The sequence below is a fragment of the Saccostrea echinata genome, unplaced genomic scaffold (assembly GCF_033153115.1).
Source record: "Saccostrea echinata isolate AGI-Se365-2 ecotype Australia unplaced genomic scaffold, CSIRO_AGI_Sech_v1 ptg000054l, whole genome shotgun sequence".
Lineage (NCBI taxonomy): Eukaryota > Metazoa > Mollusca > Bivalvia > Ostreida > Ostreidae > Saccostrea > Saccostrea echinata.
The window spans coordinates 9,136,127-9,159,002 of NW_026889803.1; the positions used below are offsets into that span (position 1 = coordinate 9,136,127).

General features: G+C 34.3%; 1 long non-coding RNA gene across 1 annotated transcript; it reads left to right on the forward strand.

Moving 5' to 3' along the window:
* Positions 1-9,053: 9,053 nt before the first annotated feature.
* LOC133171712 (uncharacterized) lies at positions 9,054-21,101 on the forward strand. Its single transcript, XR_009718854.1, has 2 exons — positions 9,054-9,115; positions 20,630-21,101. It is a non-coding gene; the product is annotated as an uncharacterized LOC133171712 (long non-coding RNA).
* Positions 21,102-22,876: the final 1,775 nt, after the last annotated feature.

Genomic DNA, 22,876 nt, shown 5'->3' on the forward strand with positions numbered 1-22,876 from the left:
ACATATAAATTGATGTTACATGAATTTCAATAAGCTCGTTTTAAATCAGCATTTCGTAAATTCTATTGTTTTTATAATGGCCTTATTAGCAAATATATACTATCACCGGGTCTTTTTTTTTTTTTTTTTGCTTACGTGTTTTCGTACTAATTTTAAGGCATTTATTTTTACTAAATTATTTCGTCTACCTGATCAAAACATACACGTAGGGCTTACGGCGTGTGTGACTGTTCAACAGGGGATGCACCTGATCCCTCCTCTTTTACTTCCAGGGATCCGTGCTTTATGCCCTGTCCAAAAATTTGTATTGTTTGTAGATTTTTCTGAGATTGATCACTGTTTGTTATCTTCACCTTGTCATCATTTCAAAAAATGGAAACCGTAGTAGAAAAATAAATCGGGAAAATATGGGTTCTATAAAATTCTAAATTGTACAGAAAAATAAAAGTGTTAAGTATAAATAGTTTGCTAATATATCTAAAAAGAATGATGATTTTATTTTCGTCACAATCTTACAGTTTTGAATAAAGTTCTCAAGTTTTATTTCGTTCATCAGAATAAATTCCAAATAATTCTTTCAATTTTTTTTGTTTCCCCAGTACAATACAGCAAATACATATATTCAGAATGCAATGATGCAATGTACCTATTTTTCTTTTTTTCAGATTAAAGTTCATAAAAATACATGAATATCAAAGCTAAAGTTCAAGTGGGTTTGTGTCATTGTTGCTGATATTAAATATGTTGCATCTGCAACGTCATTAAAGTTCCGTTAGGAAGGAACAAAATCTGTCAATAAAACTAGTTTTGAATTAGTTTAAAGTTACAATAACGGTATTGTTGATCAGTAAAGGTCACTTAGGTTCCTCCAGAATGGAGCAGGGTCGTCAAATTAAACTTATTTCTGTAAAATCAAAGATCAAATTCCGGTATAGTTAATTAAAAACTGTCACAGATGAACAGTTAAGGGCAGTTGATCTGTTTAAAAAAATAATAATGAAAAGACAAAAACTTTTCTAGGACTTAAAAACTGAAGTCTCTATTTTAATATATTCAAAATTAGGACGTTTGAAAAAAGGCTGAAGTTGTTTTGCAAGAAAAACGCAATCCTCCTAAAACACAATTGAAATGTTGCCAATTACTTTTAAAGGCGATGAACATTGTGTACACATTTGTCAGACATAAGTAATTGGGGCTATAACGTTTTCCACCCTCTTCATCATCCTCTAAATTTACTCTTCAAATGTTTTTTAACTTCCAGGAGTACATTATGTACGTTGATTAAATGTAAAATGTCTGAATAAAAATTACAGAATTTATAGAAAATAGATATAGAAATATAGAACACGGTCTACTTCTTCACAACACTTTTTAAACAAGGTTAAGTTCATATTGAAAGATGTGCCTTATATATATTCAGCTGAAAGGCAACAGCTTTATATAAAAAAAAACCCTTTAAATTCAGATTTAAAAAAAGGATTAGATAAATTCAACAAAATTTACTTCCTGTTTTTTAGTTGATATTTTTAAAACAGCATAAGTATGGTGCAAGGTGGATTTGAACCTGGCTCTTAAAAGCGGGTTAACCATACATACTATTTATTTTATCAGCTATGTGTACTATGAAAAAGTAGTAAAAATATGGTCCACATAGATGGCGATGTACACTATGCTACTTACCAGATTCTTATCAAATTTGCAGAAAAGTCTTACAATACATTGAAATACGCACTGCAGTTAAAGTGCCAAATGGAAATATCGGCGAATTTTTATATAGAAAATACATTCTTTACAAGGATGGGCAATTCTTTTTAGGACTTCACTATTATCGGACAAATGCAATGTGGTTGAAAACTACGTGTTGAGGACGATTAGATTTCTTATTTAGACTTGTCACATGATGTGGCAGTCACGTGATTTTAGCAAATATACCTGAAGTATTGAGGTCATCTATAAATTCCAATATTGCAAGGGCATAACCAAGTTAAAAATCTAAGTTTAATTCATAATTATTTTCAACACTCATTGTTGTTTGTGAAAAGTTCTGCGAACCTATATAGATTCTACTATCTAATTGCTAAAATTACATTTGTTAGACCGTATATTGAAAATATCGCTGGTCAAGTACATGAAATATAGATATAATTAATTCCTTTGCAAGAATTTAAGAGGTTCGCAGCACTTTTCAAATATCATCATACTTTTTGAGTTTATGTGTAAAAGCTTGTCATAATTCATAGAGGGTATGCCCTTGCAATGTATCGATTTATTACGACCCTTCTATTACATTTCAATGAATCTGCATACAAATATACGGCAGTATTGCTTGTATAGGGAATGTACTGGAAGTATATGAATAAAATCATAAAATAAACATCGGACCCAAGTTAATGGCCTCTTAAGCTTATATATCTGCAAATAATATTTTATTTAATTACAAAATACATTTTTCATTGTATAAAATATAACTTGATCCGCCTCTCACTGCATACAACCTGCGTCAAATTTTACGATATGACGTCACATTGACAAGTGCATTACGATCAGTGAATTGTTTATATATTGCTTTGTGTGATTTAACCAACGACAAAAATGCATGCAATAGTTAGTATTATTGTAGTTTAAAACTTTCCTACAGTTTAAAATAGCTAATCATTTCATTTTGTGGTATTTTGAAGAATTTATATTTTTGTATGATGTCATAGTTAGCATTTCCCGTATAAATTAGGCCCCGCCTCCTTATTGCAGCATAAGTATGGTGCAAGGTGGATTTGAACCTGGCTCTTAAAAGCGGGTTAACCATACATACTATTTATTTTATTAGCTATGTGTGCTATGAAAAAGTAGTAAAAATATGATCCACATAGATGGCGATGTTCACTATGCTACTTACCAGATTTTTATCAAATTTGCAGAAAAGTCTTACAATACATTGAAATAAATAATTAAGATAATGGGAAGTGAAATGGGGAACCTAACATGAATAGCTTTCTGCATGGTTTTCTCCTAGACTACAGTTTAAGAATTTGTAATGATGCAATATACCTATTCTTCTCTTTTCTCAGATTAAAGTTCATAAACAAAATTTCATTTTCCTAAAAATACATGAATATCTAAGCTAAAGTTCAAGTAGGTTTGTTATATTATTGCTAATATTAAATCTGTTGCATCTGTTCATTAAACGTCATTAAAGTTCCGTCAGTAAGGAACAAAATATGTCAAATAAACTAGTTTTGAATTAGTTTAAAGTTACAATTCCGGTATCGTTGTTCAGTAATGGTTATTTAAGTTCCGCCAGAAAAAAAAAAAAAAACAGAGTCGTCAAATTAAACTTATTTCTGTAAAATCAAAGATCAAGTTCCGGTTTAGTTAATTAAAAAAAAACCCTCACAGATGAACAGTTAAGGGCATTTGCTCTGTCTGAAAAAATAAGAATAAATAAAAAGGCAAAAAACTTTTCTAGGACTTTAAAACTGAAGTCTCGATTTTATGCATACAAAAATTCGGACATTTAAAAAATGGTGTAAGTGGTTTTGCAAGAAAAACCCAATCCTATTAGAACACAATGAAAATGTTTTAATTACTTCAAAAGGGCGATGTAAATTGTGTAGAAATTCGTCAGACACAAGCAATTGGGACTATAACTTTTCCTACACTCCTCGGCATCCTCTAAATTTACTTTCCCCCCGGTTTTACAACTTCCAGGTGTACATTCTGCACGTTGATTAAATGTAAAATGTCTGAATAAAAATTACAGAATTTATAGAAAATAGATATAGAAATATAGAACACGGTCTACTTCATCACAACACTTTTCAAACAAGGTTAAGTTCGTATTGAAAGATGTGCCTTATATATATTCAGTATAGTTACAATGCAAATGTCTTACATAACCTTTCAGAATGTTGCAGTCTGTACGTTAATAATCAGTGATACTTTGTACACTCCAAATAGAAAGACATGGCACAATAACAACGGTTCATTAAATACAAGAGTTTGAATTATCATAGAAGTCCATATTTCTTACAAATTGATTCATTGATTAAAAACAAGAAATAATCTTTTTCAATATCATTATTTCAAATTATTTTCCTTGGACATCATTAAAAGGATACTCATTGCATTTGAATATTGAAAATAGGAATTGAAAGAATGACCTCTAAAGAGATATGCACGAAATAAAGAATGCAGCTCTTAATTAAAAATGATGATGAGCAAAAATCATCTTTAAAAACAGTTGTATATCAAAATCAACATAATATGTTGACGGTGCGACTATTAGGGCGAGCGCAGATACCTTACAGTTTTAATTTAGATCGGGCTCATCAAACCGCACGTGATATTTGCTACTCTAGACTCTGACGTCATATGACGTCGTATGTATGTTGCATTACCAAAACAGAGTCTGATCAGTGCTAATTTTAATCAAGAACGTTTCATCTACTATTTATCTGCTATATATTCATTAAATCGAGGTGATTTTATTTTTTGTTGAATTTTTGTTGCTACCGCGAGGACGTAATTTGCGGCGAGATACAATTCGCTAAGCATTATGGGACCACAGGTAACTGCGGAAAAAAATTCATTTGAATCAATGTGCAAAGTCCGAATTTTCTCTTCGCCCAGGCGTTGCTTTAAGAGCTCACAGTGACGAGCGGCGCTTCGCAGCGCTCGCTGCGCTTGCTTTTATCAGGTGGTTACTTTTTTGCATATTTTACTGTATATAATGCGCGTATTGGAGGATTTCTATGAAAGAACTCTAACAAAATAGCAGAGCTTTGAAAATGTGACCATAAATAAAGCTCACTGCAAAGACTTACAAGGTGAAGGAACATGTTGGATGCTGAAAGGCAACAGCTTTATATAAAATAAACCCTTTAAATTCAGATTTAAAAAAAGGATTAGATAAATTCAAAAAAATTTACTTCCTGTTTTTTAGTTGATATATTTTTAAAACAGCATAAGTATGGTGCAAGGTGGATTTGAACCTGGCTCTTAAAAGCGGGCTAACCATACATACTATTTATTTTATCAGCTATGTGTACTATGAAAAAGTAGTAAGAATATGATCAGGAATGTCAAAAACAGGTTTCTTTTCCCCGAAAAGGTTGCCCTTCCAATTTATTTCATAGTTATTCCTTTGATCACACTCAATCAAAATATAATTTTATTCAGGAACAGACCCACTCTGGAGAACTTCTAGTCAACATTTATGCAAAAAACCTATGTTTGATTTGGGAAAATGTTGTTTTAGCTAAATTTTATCAGGTTCAAAAAGCAAAGCTGAAAAATTCATACATATACATGTACTAGTATGCGGTAGAAAATAAAAAAAGATTAACACTGATATTGAAAGGTGACTTAATGTGGAAAAATGTTCACTTTTATAGATCAATTCTTTTCCAAAAGATAGGAGAGCATCAGTAAAGCCATAAAATGATGACTGACGTTTTTTATACAAACTGTTTGGCCATTATTTTCACACCAAATTGTCCACAGATTTTTCTATTTGCCCGATCACGACAAAGAGCACACGACAGGTGTGAGCGGTCGAGAGAGGATGCTTACTCCTCGATGGCAGCTGATCCCACTGATGTTAGAGGTCTGTGTTTCCTCTGCTCAAAATTTGTATTGTTTCAATGGGCCTTTGAAATTAACAAACACACCTGTTTCAATAATATCCGTGCATATATAATACAGATATAAAAAAGATGAAATTATATCATTAGTTAGATTTTTTTTTACAGGAACTAATATGGAAATTAATAAGCTGATAATGTAAAACAACAAACATGTAACTTAACCTTTTCATAAAAAGCAAAGATGTTTTCGATTTGGGGTGGGGGTTGGGGGGTTGGAGTGTAGTAACCTCGTACAAGTAAATTATTATGACGTAACAGGAGAGAACGTAAATAAGGGCCATTTAACAACAAAATTGTGTATTATCAACGAGATGACTTCAGCTTTTCCATCGTCAGCATCCTTATTTATGTAGTAATATTCACCTGGATATGTATCTGCATCTTTACATCTAACAGCTTATTCGATACTTAAGACCATGCTCCGAATACGATGAATTTTTGAATCGGGGCAGGCTACTGACATATAAATTGATGTTAATGGATTTCAATAAGCTCGTTTTAAATCAGCATTTCGTAAATTCTATTGTTTTTATAATGGCCTTATTAGCAAATATATACTATCACTGGGTCATTTTTTTGGCTTACGTGTTTTCATACTAATTTTAAGGCCTTTATTTTTACTAAATTATTAAATTATTTCATCTACCTGATCAATACATATACGTAGGGCTCATGGCGTGTTTGACCGGTCAACAGAGGATGATCCCACCTCTTGAATTTCCAGGGATCCGTGCTTTGTCCAAAAATTTGTATTGTTTGTAGGTTTTTCTGAGATTGATCACTGTTTGTTATCTTCACCTTGTCATCATTTCAAAAAATGGAAACCGTAGTAGACCAATAAATCGGAAAAATATTGGTTCTAGAAAATTCTAAATTGTACAGAAAAATAAAAGTGTTAAGTGTAAATAGCTAATATATCTAAAAAGAATGATGATTTTATTCTCGTAACAATCTTACAGATTTGAATAAAGTTCCCAAGTTTTATTTCGTTCATCAGAATAAATTCCAAATAATTATTTCAATATTTTGTTTCCCCCGTACAATACAACAAATACATATATTCAGAATGCAATGATGCAATGTACCTATTCTTCTTTTTTTCAGATTAAAGTTCATAAACAAAACGTTATTTTCTTTAAAAAACATGAACATCAGAGCTAAAGTTCAAGTGGGTTTGTGTCATTGTTGCTGATATTAAATTTGTTGCATCTGCAACGTCATTAAAGTTCCGTTAGAAAGGAACAAATTCTGTCAATTAAACAAGTTTTGAATTAGTTTAAAGTTACAATTCCGGTATTGTTGATCAGTGAAGGTCATTCAAGTTCCGCCAGAATGGAGCATGGTAGTCGAATTAAACTTATTTCTGTAAAATCAAAGATCAAATTCCGGTATAGTTAATTAAAAACTGTCACAGATGAACAGTTAAGGGCAGTTGATCTGTTTTAAAAAAAATAATAATGAAAAAGGCAAAAACTTTTCTAGGACTTAAAAACTGAAGTCTCAATTTTAATATGTATACAAAATTAGGACGTTTTTAAAAGGGCTGAAGATGTTTTGCCAGAAAAACGCAATCCTCCTAAAACATAATTGAAATGTTGCCAATTACTTTTAAAGGGCGATGAACATTGTGTACACATTTGTCAGACATAAGCAATTGGGACTATAACGTTTTCCACCCTCTTCATCATCCTCTAAATCTACTCTTCAAATGTTTTTTAACTTCCGGGAGTACATTCTGTACGTTGATTAAATGTAAAATGTCTGAATAAAAATTACAGAATTTATAGAAAATAGATATAGAAATATAGAACACGGTCTAATTCATCACAACACTTTTCAAACAAGGTTAAGTTCGTATTGAAAGATGTGTCTTAATATGTTCAGTATAGCTACAATGCCAATTTCTTACATAACCTTTCAGAATGTTGCAATTTGTACCTTAATAATCAGTGATACTTTGTACACTCCAAATAGAAAGACATGGCACAAAAACAACGGTTCATTAAAAATAAGCGTTTGAATTATCATAGAAGTCCATATTTCTTCTTGATTAATTGTTAAAATAAAGAAATAATCTTTTCAATATCATTATTTCAAATTATTTCCCTTCGACGCCATTAAAAGGAAACCACATTGCATTTGAATATTTAATATAGGGATTGAAAGAATGACCTCTGAAGAGTTATGCACGAAATTGAGAATGCAGCTCTTAATTTAAAATGGTGATGAGAAAAATCATTTTTAAAACAGTTGTGTATGAAAACCAAAATATCAACAGGTGTTTTTCTTTTGCATATTTTACAAAAAAAACAAAAAACAAAAAAAAATGCAGAAAATGCGATTATTGGAGGATTGCTATGAAACAACTCTAACAAAATAGCATAATTTTCAAAAAGTGAACATAAGTGGAGCTCGTTGCAAAGACCTTTCAAGGTGACGAGACATGCTGGATGCTGCAAGGCAACAGCTTTATAGAAAACATATTCAACAAAATTTACTTCCTGTTTTTTTTTTTTTTTTTTTTTTTTTTTTTTTTTTTAGAGATTTCGAAAGATATCTCTGAAACACTGAATCTACATATATTGTGATGCTGCGTTGATTCCTGACTTTGAGTTGATAAATACAAATGTACTCTGTAAGAATGAGATTTTGAATGTCTTATTTTCCTATCTCATATGCATGAAGCTCTTTGAGAGGAGTAGATTTTTGAGAAATGATTAATTTTTTTTTTAACCTTTTCTTTGTTATATTTACATTAAGTATGACTATTCTTTTATATAAGAAGACACAAGTACCTCTTTATCTAGTTTTCAATTAAACTTTTCTTAAATTTGTTTGAGGGGTTTCGAATTGTTCAGATGATGAAAAATGTCATAAACATTTGAAGTGGAAAGGAAAAGTTCAGGTAAATTCCGGTAATTTAGCTTGAGTGTAATTCCATTCCATCATTTACAGAAGTTGCTTCATAGAATCCATTTATATATCCTTTGTTTTATTTTGTTAATACTTTTAGTCCGTATATTGTAACATTGCCAACTCAAGTTACTGCTATGGACAAGTAAAAAATGTGTTAGCTATGTAAGGAATATGAAAAGGCGTAAAAATATTTTTAAAGTATAAAATATGACATTTGCAAATCATTTTTGGCTGTTTTTTTTTTCACACGTTATATATTTTATCAAATTAAGTTGTCTTAAATGATGTTGTACACTGATTCATTTCCGTCGTATAGATTTGTTGAAAAAAGAAATGACATGCACGGACAGGGCACGGACATTTTGTAAGTGAAAGAAATATTTTGGTGAAGCAGCTGGGGTATTTTGTTTATCATCCGCATATATAAGCAGGCACGTGATAATTTCTATCCAATGAGCAATCAAGGGAAAGATAATAAAGATTGTATAAATAATCACTGACGTCTCGATTTAATTACAGATCCCTTGTCCGCAGGTTGTGTGCAGACATTTGTTCAGGTAACTAATTTAATTACTAATTTGTAGCTTCCCTTGTTAATACTTTTCAGACTCGCATATCTTTTTAAAGTAGGTGATAATTCAAATAAAATCACTAATTTTATTTTTAAATTTTTACCTGTAGTCTTATTCTTCCATTTTATTGAAAAAATATTTGCGGACATATGAGAAGTAATCAAAATTTCTTTAAATATTCCGCCACAGTGATTTTTGGGAGTTGAACTATGTTCAATCTCCCTTGGTCATCACGGGCTTTCTAAGCGCAGTAATTTGTATTGATTATATAGTGGCCGTCTGTGGGGCTTCTGTGTCGACCAATTTACTCCTGTGATATTCAATGTAAACTTGCATAAACGTCCGCCATAAAATAGTCCATTTCAATTTTCTGAATTTATCTAATTTTGATAAATGATATGAAACTAAATCAATTGAATTTCATTTAACTTAATTTGAATACTATATTTTGATTAAATTAAAATTGATTTATACAGAACTAAAAAAATGTTGAAAATTGTCGTCACGAACCTCCTTTGCAGCACATACAGCGGCACCTATAAACAATGAGAGGGAAATTAACGACAACTATGTACAAGTGACTATATGACTGCGCGAAACCTCTTTGCATTGACTGACACGTGGTAAAAATTATTTCACAATCAATGTAATACCTTTTTTAGCCATAAATATTCGAAGTTTTCAACAATATTTATTTGGTAATACAATAAACATCAAAAGAATAAAAAAAAAATTACATTGATTCGGATATAAATGAACAATTGTTTGTTTAATATTGAATCCTAACACGTTTAACGTCGAAGAGGAAGAAAATCGGAGAGAAGGTGATTAACGTACACAGAAAGATGAAACTTTAAGATAAATTACTAGATTAAGCTTTTTGAGTTTTCAAGTTGATTTCATGTGGCATAAAATTTATAAGCATTTCACATATGAAATTCTTGATAAAATAAGTCGGAACAGCCAGGTCTGACATTCGAACTACATGTACGTATGTAAATTTTAAGTGAGAAAAACAACAAATTATAACCGTTTACGTTAGATCATATAACAAGCTGAAAATTTTTTTATTGTTATTTTTCAAACTTCCAAACAATTAATAGTCATGTGATGAAGGAAATAAACCATGGCAAAATCTTGCAAATATTTCACCTATGCTTCTAAGTATATTAGGACAGATACAAATGTAAAGTCTATACAACTGTAAATGAATTTACTGTGCAGTGATTTTCGGAGCAGAGATGTCAAAATTTTTGAATCACTGTCAGACATTAGGTCTGACAAAGTTAAATGATCTGTTAGACTGGACAAAGTTTTGTCAGACCAGATACATGCGCTGAATCGCTGATAAAGGGAAAAAAATAGTAGCACTAAAATAAGATGCCTTTTAAGTTTTATGATATTCGATCTCACAAAAAGTCCTATCTTATGATACAGAGTCTCTAATCAGAGACATGCTTTAACAATTTTGATCGACAATCGTCACCATATACGGACGATTTCGGTGTTTTGTGGTCCTTACCTAGGCACAGCGTTTTAGAAATTTGCATCACGTTCAATGTTTTAAACGGTCGTTTGTACCACTGTTTTCTTGTACGTTATCGGTCCAGAAAATTCCTTACCGACCTTGCCGACAAGACTGAGTGTTTTTGATAACTCTGCAGATAAGAATTACTTATAAAGAAAGAAGTAAATGTGTGACAATTTCAGATGTCATTAATTTTTAATCCTTAATTTCATGAATTTATCAGCATTCAGTGGGTCACGTGTACAACACTAGTACTGAACTTGAAAAATGTGTGTTACATTAATTAATGCATTTCAAATGTCTGCATATAAAAGTGTATTGCAGTAGTACGTTATTATTAAAAAATGTTTCATTTGTTTTTATTAATAAAAACAATTAAAATGAATGAATGCATGCGTGTGCGGACACAATGGCTTATTAAGACCAGTGATCGATATGCGAGAAAGATCGATCCTCATAATTACAGCAGTTTTATTTCTTGCAGTAGCTCGTTAAACTACATCTGATTTTTAAAAAAAAAATCAAAACAGATTCAAGTCGATCGTTTTAATTCATTGAAAGTTTGAAAAACTTGTCCAGCTCAGCTACATGTATATAGTATACCTGAAATTCAATTACACTGAAATTTGTATCAAATCAAAATCACAAATAGTAAATTTCACTCGCGTCGCACAGTTGTTCAAAATCGTTTGCTCTAGAGATTCAAAGTAAGGTGTTAAACATTACGTCGTGGGTTCGAATCCCACTGCGGTATGCGTTTAGAAACGGACCCTTCGGATGAGATCGTATAAACCGAGATCCCATTTCGCATTAGGTGCTGGCACCCCCCCCCCCCCCCAAAAAAAAAAAAAAAAAATCCCTCACTGCTCAATGGTTCTGAGTGTCCTGTATAGGTAAAAATTTGCAGCCCTAGCCTCCATTGGCAAGTGGTAGTGTCTCTTTATGAGAAAAATTCTCGAAGAGATGTAAAACAAATAAACAAAAGGCAAAGTATTCAGAGATACTTACTTCTATATAGAAATTTCTTGACATGAAATTAAAAATTATGGGATTTAAAAAAATACATAATGATTGAGTTATAAAGATAAAAACATTTTGATAGAAAAATTAAATATAAAATTTCTATAAAAAGTAATTAATGTGTCCGAAAAGAACCAGTTATACCCAAAAGATAATATCAACTACTTGTTCCAATCAGAGGAAGAAAAAAATGACAATTTAGTGTCTGGTGATGGTAACATTGAAAATAAAAAGTGTCAGTTGGTTGTTGGCACCAGGGATCAGGCTCGTAGGAAGCAATTTCAGTTTGGGGGGGGGGGGCACAGCCATACATTTTCAGTCGAGGGGGCACTATCTACTACCAAAAATTTCTTGACAAGCAAAAAAAAAAAAAAAAAAAAAAAAAAAAAAAAAAAATGGCATCAGACGTTTTTATTGAGGGGGCACAGACATATAGTATCTATGTTTTCTATTGTATTATATATCGGCAAAATTATTGGGGAGGCACGGCCCCCCCTGCCCCCCCCCCCCCCGGTTCCTACGGCCATGGCCCGGATCTTGTACATATTCAGAAGAGAGTAGGGAGGGCGTTGTGCTTCAAATGCTTTCATATGTATTTTAAATAAATTATCAATGTTCGAAATATTAAAGAAAGGAGCCCAGAAGATAAAGATTTTATTTTCAGAAATTTGGATGAGCTGTATCAGCATGTCCATTAATATTTTACTGATTTATATATTACATCCAAATGACTTAAAAGGTTTCGTTTGTTTTGAGGAAACTTTGCTGCAATAGAACCATTAGAATGCAAACCATTCAAAGTTGTGTTGATTCAGTTTGCTTAACAAATTAAGACCGCGGAATATTAACTTACGTCATCTCCATCTGTTACCGTCAAAATGTTAAACGATAAACAATGAAATGTGTGGTACAATTTGACACGGACGTCCGAGAAAACATTGGATTGAATTTCCAGTTTGAAATTCATTTTCAATCCACCTCAGCTACGCAAGAACGCACGGTGTTACTGATTGACCAAGAAGACAAATAATTTCAATTTTGGAATAGTTTGGAATTTATATAAATCAGAATTTTCTGTCCAGTGTATTTAAAGAAATATAAACGGACAAATATTTGATTTCTGTTTGGTATGTAAATGTGTGTGCTGGGAGGGAGGGGGCTGAACGATCTTGGAATAAATATGAAAATTTTCTTTTAAATTGACAACCCCTCCCTGGTTTTGTTTGTCAAACAGTTTTCAGTGAAGACAAAACTAAAAAAAAACCTTTTGTCATCCTAGAAATAGATATATTCTATCATGTGGATGCATGATCTGACTCGACAATTTTTGACCCCCCCCCCTTCTAGAATCAAATGGCCGTCCCCTGAAAAAGTAATCTCTATCTTCTTTTACTTTTACATATCCTTAAAATTATATGCTAAAGTACTCACATAAATATGAATGTCAAACAACATGTATTTGGGAATTGAAATTATTTGTCTTTCGGATCATACATTCACACTTTAGGTTTAGAAACAGCTCAGTTGGATTGAAAATGAATTTCAAACTAGAATTTCAATCCAATGTTTTCTCGGACGTCCGTGTTGAATTGTACCCGCCCATTTCATTGTCTCTCATTAAACATTCTGATTGTAACAGATGGAAATTTAAATGACGTAAGCTGCATATTTCTAATCTGCCAGTTAAAGTTCTGCACTCTTATATTATATGGATACTATGTGAGATTTGGCTAAAAATTAATTTGGTATATTTAATGAATTAAGTAAATTGGGATTTAAGTTGAATGTATTTGTACAGGGAAAAAATCCTCATAATTGCAAGACATTGTTATTAATATTGTGTAGATTTAGAGACCCCTCAGGGTTTGATATCGCCATATTAATTTATGCTGACACATTTTTTTTTCATGACAGGCACGTAGCATTGGAGAGGGGGAGGGGTCTGCCCCCCCCCCTTTTTTCCAAACATGAAATTTATAGAAACTTAATATTGTTAATGTTCATTGAAGTCCGTCCCCCTACTGTTTGTTGCAGAATATTCAAATAGGGGTGATGTAGTAGTGTATGAGTAAAATTTGATACTGAAAGAAGTTTGAAACCTATCCCCACACCCAAAAAATAGAATTTTCGAGCCCCCCCCCCCCTTTCAAAAACGATGCTACGTCCCTGCATGGGAATATTAAGTGGTAAAAGTTTTGAAAATCTGAATAAGAACAACACGGTTAAAGTCATTAAAGTTACTCAGGTGAGTATTGTGGCCCATGATCTTCGTTATTCAAATGTTTTTGAAATTATTTCTTATGTTTGATGTTGTATCTCTAGCAAATCTGCAATAGTTGTGTGAACGAGTTGGTTCAGTTTTCATTGTTTATTAACATAAAAAAAAGGTGGCAGTGTACAAGGAAACCTAACATGTGGCTAAGCAGGCAGTAAACAAGATCTAGCGACAGCTGCCATGTGAGGGGAACTCTTTCACAACGCATAAAATTAAAACCCGTGCAGACGGAAAAATATGTTCCGGTGCACTCTACTACATTCTCCCCTGCTTAACCATGTAACGGCCCTTGTTACAGCAAAAAAATGGCCTTATATACACAAGTATTTTTAAAAAAATACACCACATATTAAAACGAGCATAGAAACATTGGCAATTACTTTATATGTGATATGTTGTAACAGAAAAACATATTATGAAAAATACAATTTTAAAAATGACAACCTAACAATACATTGCAATTGTCTTACTAATAAAAATAATAAACAAATTCTAGATAACTAAAACCTACATTCACTATACATCTCCAAAATGACTTAGACACAAAATTAGGTTCTAACAACTGAACGTGGAAGCCTGTTGATATTTGTGTGTTGTCCAGCTGTAGAACGACCAGATCTGCGAAGTGGCATTGACCTTTTTGTTACAATCTCGTAATCCTCGTCTGATGAGTCTTCATCTACCGATCTTTCGTCTGATTCTTTGCCGACTGTTGTTTCATTCTCTGGGTGCGTCTTTGGCTTCTCATCAATGTTGGATGGCCCTGCTTTAGGATTGATGTTTACACGGTTTACTATACGCGTGTCTGTAGTCCCATCTCTTGGCTCCACTTGGTAAACATAACGGTCAGGATCTATTCGTTTTACAACCTTGTATTCCTTTGATCCCCAAGCTTCCTGTATCTTGTTACGTCCCAGAATACGATTTCTTAAGAGGACAATAGTACCAACAGGAAGATCATGTGTTGCCACCTCCTTCCTGTCACCTTCGCGGTCTTTTGCCTTTGCCCGAAGTTTCTCCCCTGCTTTTTCGTATGCGGCCTTCAAACGCTGGGCATGCTGTTCCACATATTCATGAAGGTTAACTTCATCCTCTCCCCCTTCCTCTTCAAAACGAAGCATGGAGTCAACAGGTAACCGTGGATTTCTTCCCAGAAACGTAAAATGGTGTGAAACCTGTTGAAGAGTGTACTGTGGAATTGTATACAAACAGTAATTCTGGTAAGTGGTCTGGCCAATGTCGTTTTTCCCGTGGAGACAGTGAGCGCAAAAGATCATGCAGCGTTCGGTTGAACCTTTCGCATTGTCCATTACCCTGGGGGTAATAAGGTGTTGTGCGGGTCTTCTTCACCTTGTACATCTTACAGAGCTCAGTTATCAGGGATCCCTCAAAGTTTCTGCCCTGATCAGAATGTATGCGTTCTGGCACACCATACTTCATGAACCATTCTTTCATGAGAACCTTGGCTGTTGTTACTGCTGTCTGGTCCCTAGTGGGGATTGCAATGGAAAATTTGGAGAAAACATCAGTTAGAACTAGAACATTTTCCCTGCCATCTGATGACTTTTCTAAAAGTGTGAAATCCATGGCTACAATCTCATTTGGTTTTGTGGCTAGAAGGTGGTTCATAGGTAACCGCATTCGCAAGTGTGGTAGTTTCGCTGAATTGCACCTTTCACATGACTTGCAGTACTCGCTGATGTCAGCATACATTCCAGTCCAGTAAAATCTAGATCTCACTAGACTGACTGTCCTGTCTACGCCCTGATGTCCTGACTGCTTATGGAGTTGTGCCATAATTTGGTCTTGTAAACACTTAGGTAACACGAGCTGTCGCAACTGGCCTTGTTGGGGGTCGTTTACTCTGCGGTATAGGTGACCTTGGTTTAACTCCATTCTCTCCCATTGTCGAAGCATGTCAATAACAACTCGTGTCTCTCCCTCCCTTTCTTTCTTAGACGGCTTTCGTCCAATAAGGAAATACTTCAAAAATCTTGAAATAATAGGGTCCTGGCTCTGCATTTTGATGATATCTTCTGGGTCATAACTGGGGAAGGAAAACACACTAGAACATACTGCTGTTGGATGTAGTGTCTTAGCACGGTCTTCACATCCCTCGATTGCTGATGCAAGGGCCTTAACTCTAATGTCACATGGAAGTGTACTGCATGTATTTGGCACAATGGATGAAACAGAATCACATCTGGAAATTCTTGACAAGGCATCAGCCGCAGTGTTCTCCTTTCCCGGTCGGTACTTGATGGTAAAGTTATATTGTGCTAGTTGCATGGCCCAACGTTGCTCCGTAGCTCCCAGTTTTGCGCTTGTTTGGAGATAACTTATGGGGTTATTGTCTGTCAGGATTTCAAATGTTGATCCCCATAGGTAATCCTTGAACTTCTCGGTCACAGCCCATTTAACCGCAAGCAGTTCAAGTTTAGCAGAGCTATAGTTAGAGTCATTGCGCTCTGTAGGACGGAGAGTGCGACTAGCATAGGCAAAGACACGACGTTTTCCTTCCTGCTCCTGCATCAGAACCGCACCCAACCCATTCAAACTCGCATCTTTCTCCAGGACGAATGATTTGGAGTAATCTGCAAACCCCAACACATCTGTGGATGTCAGCTTATCTTTCAGCGTGTTGAATGCAGTGGAACACTCTGGTGTCCATAACTGTTTCAGTTGTCCATTCGTCTTTTGAGGATTCTTCTTGTTGAAAGTGGCTATCAGTCCATACAATGGCTTTGCAGTATGAGCATATTTCGATACAAATCTACGATAGTAGCTTGAGAACCCTAGAAATCCTCTCAGTTCCTTAAGCGTCATAGGGAGTGGCCAATCTTTTACAACTTTTACTTTATCCTCAGATGCAGAAATCCCCTCCTTGGAGACTGTGTAACCAAGATACTGCACCTCCTGTTGAAAAAAGTGGCATTTACGTGGATTGAGTTTAAGGCCATGTTCCCGCAGCTTAGCGAACACCAGGTCCAATCTCTGTAGATGTTCATCTAAGGTCCTAGAGTATACCACTATATCATCGAGGTAAACCAGTAAATTCTGGAAAACTGTGTCACTGAAGATCTGCTGCATAAGTCTTTGAAAACTTGCTGGTGAATTGCAGAGGCCAAATGGCATACGGCGATATTCATATAATCCGAAAGGAGTCGAGAAGGCAGTTTTGTGTCGGTCGTCTGGATGCATGGCTATCTGATGGAAGCCGCTTGCCAGATCCATGGTGCTAAACAGTGTAGATCCATGAAGGGCATCAAGGGACTCCTCAATCCGTGGGAGAGGAAAAGCATCTCGAATTGTGCGATGGTTTAACTTCCTGTAGTCAACACATAGTCTAATGGTATTGTCCTTCTTGCGTGCAACGACTATTGGCGCAGCATAAGGACTCTTGCTCGGCTGGATTATGTCCTTCTCTAGAAGTTTTTGTATGTGGTTTTTAACTTCTTGATATTGGTTTGGTGGTATTCTCCTGTACGGCATGCTTATAGGCTCATCGTCTGTTAAATTAATACGGTGCCTCACAGTCTCAGTGCATCCCAAGTCCAGGTCATTCTTCACAAAGACATCAGAATTCCTTGAGAATAAGTCTAAAATTTTCTGTCTTTCTTCTGAAGTGCATTCCATGTCCTCTGGGACGAGTGAGGATGCATCAAAAGCTGGAGGATCTCCGGTTATGTCATCATGCAATACAACCGTTTCCTCCCTTACTCCTGTAGACAGAAACTCCGCTTTAGCTCGAGGTGCTGTGTCAACATCACATTCAGACACTAGAGCCACACGACTATTCTTCTTTAACCAGACGTCATTGTCCCTTGGATTCATGACTTGGATGGGAAAAGTTTGTCGGTCACTGACACACACAGAGTTTAATGCTATAACCCCAATGTTGTTTACTATTGGCTCGATGCACACAGTTTGTTTACGTCCAGGTTTACAATGAGGTCCAACAACGTTGATGAAGGATACCGAATTCGATGGAATACACACATCCTCGTTTGCAGAAATCCTAGCAAAGCCCTTCACTTCCCCAACTCTTGCTTTGGCCTCGATTGTGTTAATATATGGGACATCAGACAGGAATAGGTCGCGACACTGTGAGATAATGTTCATACCTAAAAGCCCAGGTACCTCCCTGCCACTCACATCCTTGACTATCAGAATTCCACGGTCTTTCACTGTGTGTCCATGCACCACTATATCAGTTTCAATATATCCTATATAAGGGATATCCAGTCCATTAGCTGCTCTTAGAGTTATAAATTGTTCTTGAATCATAGGGATAGTTGACAAATATTTATCATAAAATGACTCTGTGATAGTGCTTACCATAGAACCAGTGTCTAATAAACATTTAATGTCGATATTGCTAATAGTGATGACTACTGTTGGACAAGGTGCAATTACGTTATAACTGTTCGAGGCAATTGTTGAACCCACTGCACGGCTCTCTGCAGTGGGCACCACTAGTTTCCCTTCTTGGGGCAATTTCTCTTTATGTGCCCCTTCTCTTTGCAGTGGTAACACTGCACTGTCTTTGAGCGTGCTCCTTTTATGTCTGATAGCTCTTTCCTCAAGTCACTCATTTCATTTCTAAGAGTCTTGATGAGTTCTTTCACATCATCATCATGATTATTTGCTTTTTCTGCATACAGTGTGGCTTCTGTTTTCTTTTTCGGCTCCTCTTGATCTTGGGCCAGGACGATGGTTTCTTCTCTCAAATCATGAAAAGTCATCATTTCGTTTGTGCGGACAATTCTTTTCAGCTCTCTACGGAGCCATGGCTCATGTACATTTTCTGCTAACTGGTCCCGTAACATAGAGTCTCTTTCTTTCTCACGCGATTTGTCTACCCTAAGGATCCGCTCCAGTTTTCCCATCAATTCTACCGAGAAGTCTTGTAGAGACTGACTGCGTGCTATAGAACTCAGACAACAATTCAGACACAGTTGCTCGTTCGCCAAAAACTTCCTTCAGAATCTCCAGGACAGCTTCTGGACTCTTCTTCTCTTCTGTCGGGCGGAATCGCATCTCTTCTCTCGCAGGTCCCTCAAGATGGCTAAGGACAAAGTCTACTTGTTCTTCCTGTGGTGTAGGCCGTGCCTTGAGGATTCTGGTCATCTCCTCTGTGAATTCATATACAGATACACCTTGACCTTTCTTTCCTGAGAACTTTTCCACTTTCCGCAACTTTGGGGCAAACACAAGCTGTTGTCCTCCCTCAGTTGTTGCATTCTTCTCCAGCTTGACCCTTTCAAGTTCAGCCCTCAGGGCCTCCAACTGGGCCTTGACATCCCTTTTGCTCATCTTGATGCTGCTTTCTATCCACCACCACCTTTAGAACAGTACCGGCGACGCCATTTGTGAACGAGTTGGTTCAGTTTTCATTGTTTATTAACATAAAAAAAGGTGGCAGTGTACAAGGAAACCTAACATGTGGCTAAGCAGGCAGTAAACAAGATCTAGCGACAGCTGCCATGTGAGGGGAACTCTTTCACAACGCATAAAATTAAAACCCGTGCAGACGGAAAAATATGTTCCGGTGCACTCTACTACAGTTGGTTTGTATCTAAAGCATAAAAAAATGTTCCGACATTATAGCTCCTTTACTTCCTGTTAAATCTTTTACATTACAATGTTCAACTCCCATGAGTACTTTCAGTACTTTGATTGTTATCTATCTGCTATGTGTATGTGAACACCACTGCGCTTGTTACTGTAAAAAGTTATCGCACTTTATCAACGGAATTACACTTGTCTTTATTCCGTTTGCAGATTTTGAAATAACTTTCTTGCTGACAGAGATTTTATGTTGTAGAGACAAATGATGTTATAATTTATACAATAGCTTGAACGAATAATTTTCATTAGCTTACAAAATAGTATTATTACATGCTAATTATTTTTAAAAGATAGGTAAGCTAGCGCTGTATCCATTAATTCAATACACAGAAGTAGATTTTGAACCATTGGTTTATTTTGCTGAATCGTTTAATTTTTGATAAGTTAGACAGCAGTTAGACAGAGGTTCCCTTCCCCTTTTATGAGAATGGACTTTTGCTGTAAAATTAGTATGGAAATTTTTCACTCGAGGGCCATTTGCCCAAACCCCACCCTCTTTTTGCAGTGTATGCTCATACACGACCACATTTTCGTAGTAGGTTTTTTTCTTCTGAAAACGAGACTTAGACCCTCGCCCCTGGAACAAAATAACATTTTTGAATTTGTTAAGGTTTTGTTTTCTATTTTGACCTTTGATTGTCAACACAACACAGCCCCCCCCCCCCCCGCCCCCTCTGATATAGATTTTTGGATTTGGGGAGGGTTGTTTTGTGTGAAATATTTCTCCTCCTTTCAAAATCTATACTACATGTACATTGTTGGGGAGTTGTTTCTCAAAAATAATATATTTCTGAAAACTTACAGAAATTAAGTTTCCTTTTTTGTTGTAAGTTTCCAAACTGACAGTGTGTGTGTTTTCAAATTTCGGTGATTTACTCGAAATTGACATTATGTATGTTTTCCCAGAATATCCTACCGTGAAATCGAGCATGCGCTTTCCTGCCAAAAAAGACTAAGGTAGTTGCTAGCGCAATAGAGCACTAGTAATTATAAATTTTAAACTTGCAATGAACAGGAAATTATAATGATTGCTATTATATTTCAGGAGTTTACAATGATCTTTCGCATTTTATTGGTATTGGCCGTGGTGTCTCTTGCCGATGGTTGCAGCGTATGGTATCAAAAGAACACATGCACTTGCCGGTGTGAAGATTTCTTCGACATCTGTGAAAATGGCTGCAAAAATATAGGAGGTATCTGGGGTATAACTTGTTCGTACAACTGTGCTAAACTTCTTTCGAGCTGTTTGAGGAATTGTCCTTAAAATTTTGTTGAATTATTACCTCAGAAAAAGAAAAAATAATAAATGATTTGAAGATGCACATCAACCAGCGACAGACTGTGAATTCTGAAATATCCTCAATACACTGACTTAAATTAAAAATGTTTTTTTTTTTAAATTGAAACCTTTCCAGGCTATAACTTTCCCTCTATGATACTAAATATGATTTGTGATGTTCATCTAAAATACTATTACCATCTTTTTCTGTAATTGGAATAAACTACTGTGCAAATCATTTGTGCATACTTATTTTGTATCATTTAAAATGACTTTCTTTTTCTTAAAACCTTAATTTATGTAAAATAGTTTGAAAAATTTTTATTATTGAAAAAAAGCCCTACAGATTAATGCGCGCAAACGTTTGTGTGACCTTTTCGCACTTAGCAATACAGATTTAGAGTATTAAAAATTTAGATAGGCAACAAGAAATTTTCAAGCAAAAAAAAAATTAATTTAAAATATTAATAAAAATCTATATTTAATATCCGTAGCATATAATAATGAAAACAATTCTTTGAGTAATAATATGTAAGATCCAAGAAATTAAGTTTGACAAATGTATAAATTTGAAGAATTTTCTTCTAAATATCCTTCCAGCACAAAAAGTAGTCCACCATAAATCTTGTATCTTAGTGATTCTGAGAGGTGTTTTTTAATTGAATATTGTATAATTTGCATTGTTTAAGGATCTTCTATACACTGAAGGAAATTATTTTTTGGACATTGAGAAAATTATAGTGAGTAAAGGTGTAAATATTGACCTTATCTATTGCATTTTCAACATGGGGTACCTTGAATTTACCCCTAGGAAAAATGTTCAGAGAAATTGAATACTAATAAACATAAATCACTGTTACTTACTTAAGTGGGCAAAATACCTACGAATGAAGTGTTCATTCAATTCATCTTGGCCTATTAAAACGTTATGAATGCTTGATTTGACCAAGTTCAGTATATAATAAACTGTACATTTCAATTTATTTTATTTAAGTTCAAAGGGCAGATTACTCTAGCTGCATAAAAATAAAACGAAATCAGAACTCTTTAGTGTGCAATATATAGAGGGTTCTTAATTCAAATATTTTATAAAAATTGAATTTTAATAGATAGTTTTGAAGTTAGAGGTTCAGATCAAACTTTTCTCAAAAGCTGACGAGTGCCATACCTTAATACAATCTTTAAAAAAGAAAAGAATTGGTGTTTAAATGGTCATTGCATGGGATATTAAACGACAGATAGTTTTTTCTTTGCAATCTACGTTTTTTCTTGAACCTTTTTCTATAGACATGTTTTAATTGATTGTTATTTAAGTAAAATTGTCTATAAACCTGCGAAGTATGTTTTCAGTAACACAGTTATTTGAATATTATGAAGGAAAAATGATCATCTAAGTTTTCGAAACCGAAGTGTGACAGAGTCACTACTGCCCTGAATTTTTTTTCTCAATAACGTTCTTTAAGCAACTAAGGGTATCTTGTTTCATAATCTGAATATTTTTACGAAGAACTTCAATTCAAGGACATATCTTCTTTTCGTTCAAATGACATACATTTATCTTCTCTTCGTTCCCATCATATATATATATAAATATATATATATATATATATATATATATATATATATATATATATATATATATATATATATATATATATATATATATATATATATATATATCGAACTCCGAAGAAAAGATATGTTCCGGCTTAAATATGTTGTTTATTTTTCATTTTAAGGGTGTTTCGTTTATTTAGAGTGGAGTAACTAATCAATACATATAAAAATATGTGTGCAATTAAGCGTCATCAACTATTTCGAATATAATAAAGTGAATAATATATATAATTATATAAATAAGAAATTCAAAATATGATTAATTGAAAACGGATGAGATCAAAATTTCTTTTTCAGTTTTCACTTAAATAACTGATGGTAAAAGTTCATCAATATTTTTGGGTTTAGACACATAAAAGTAAAGTGCATTGACGTTATAAAGACTAATTTAAAAGC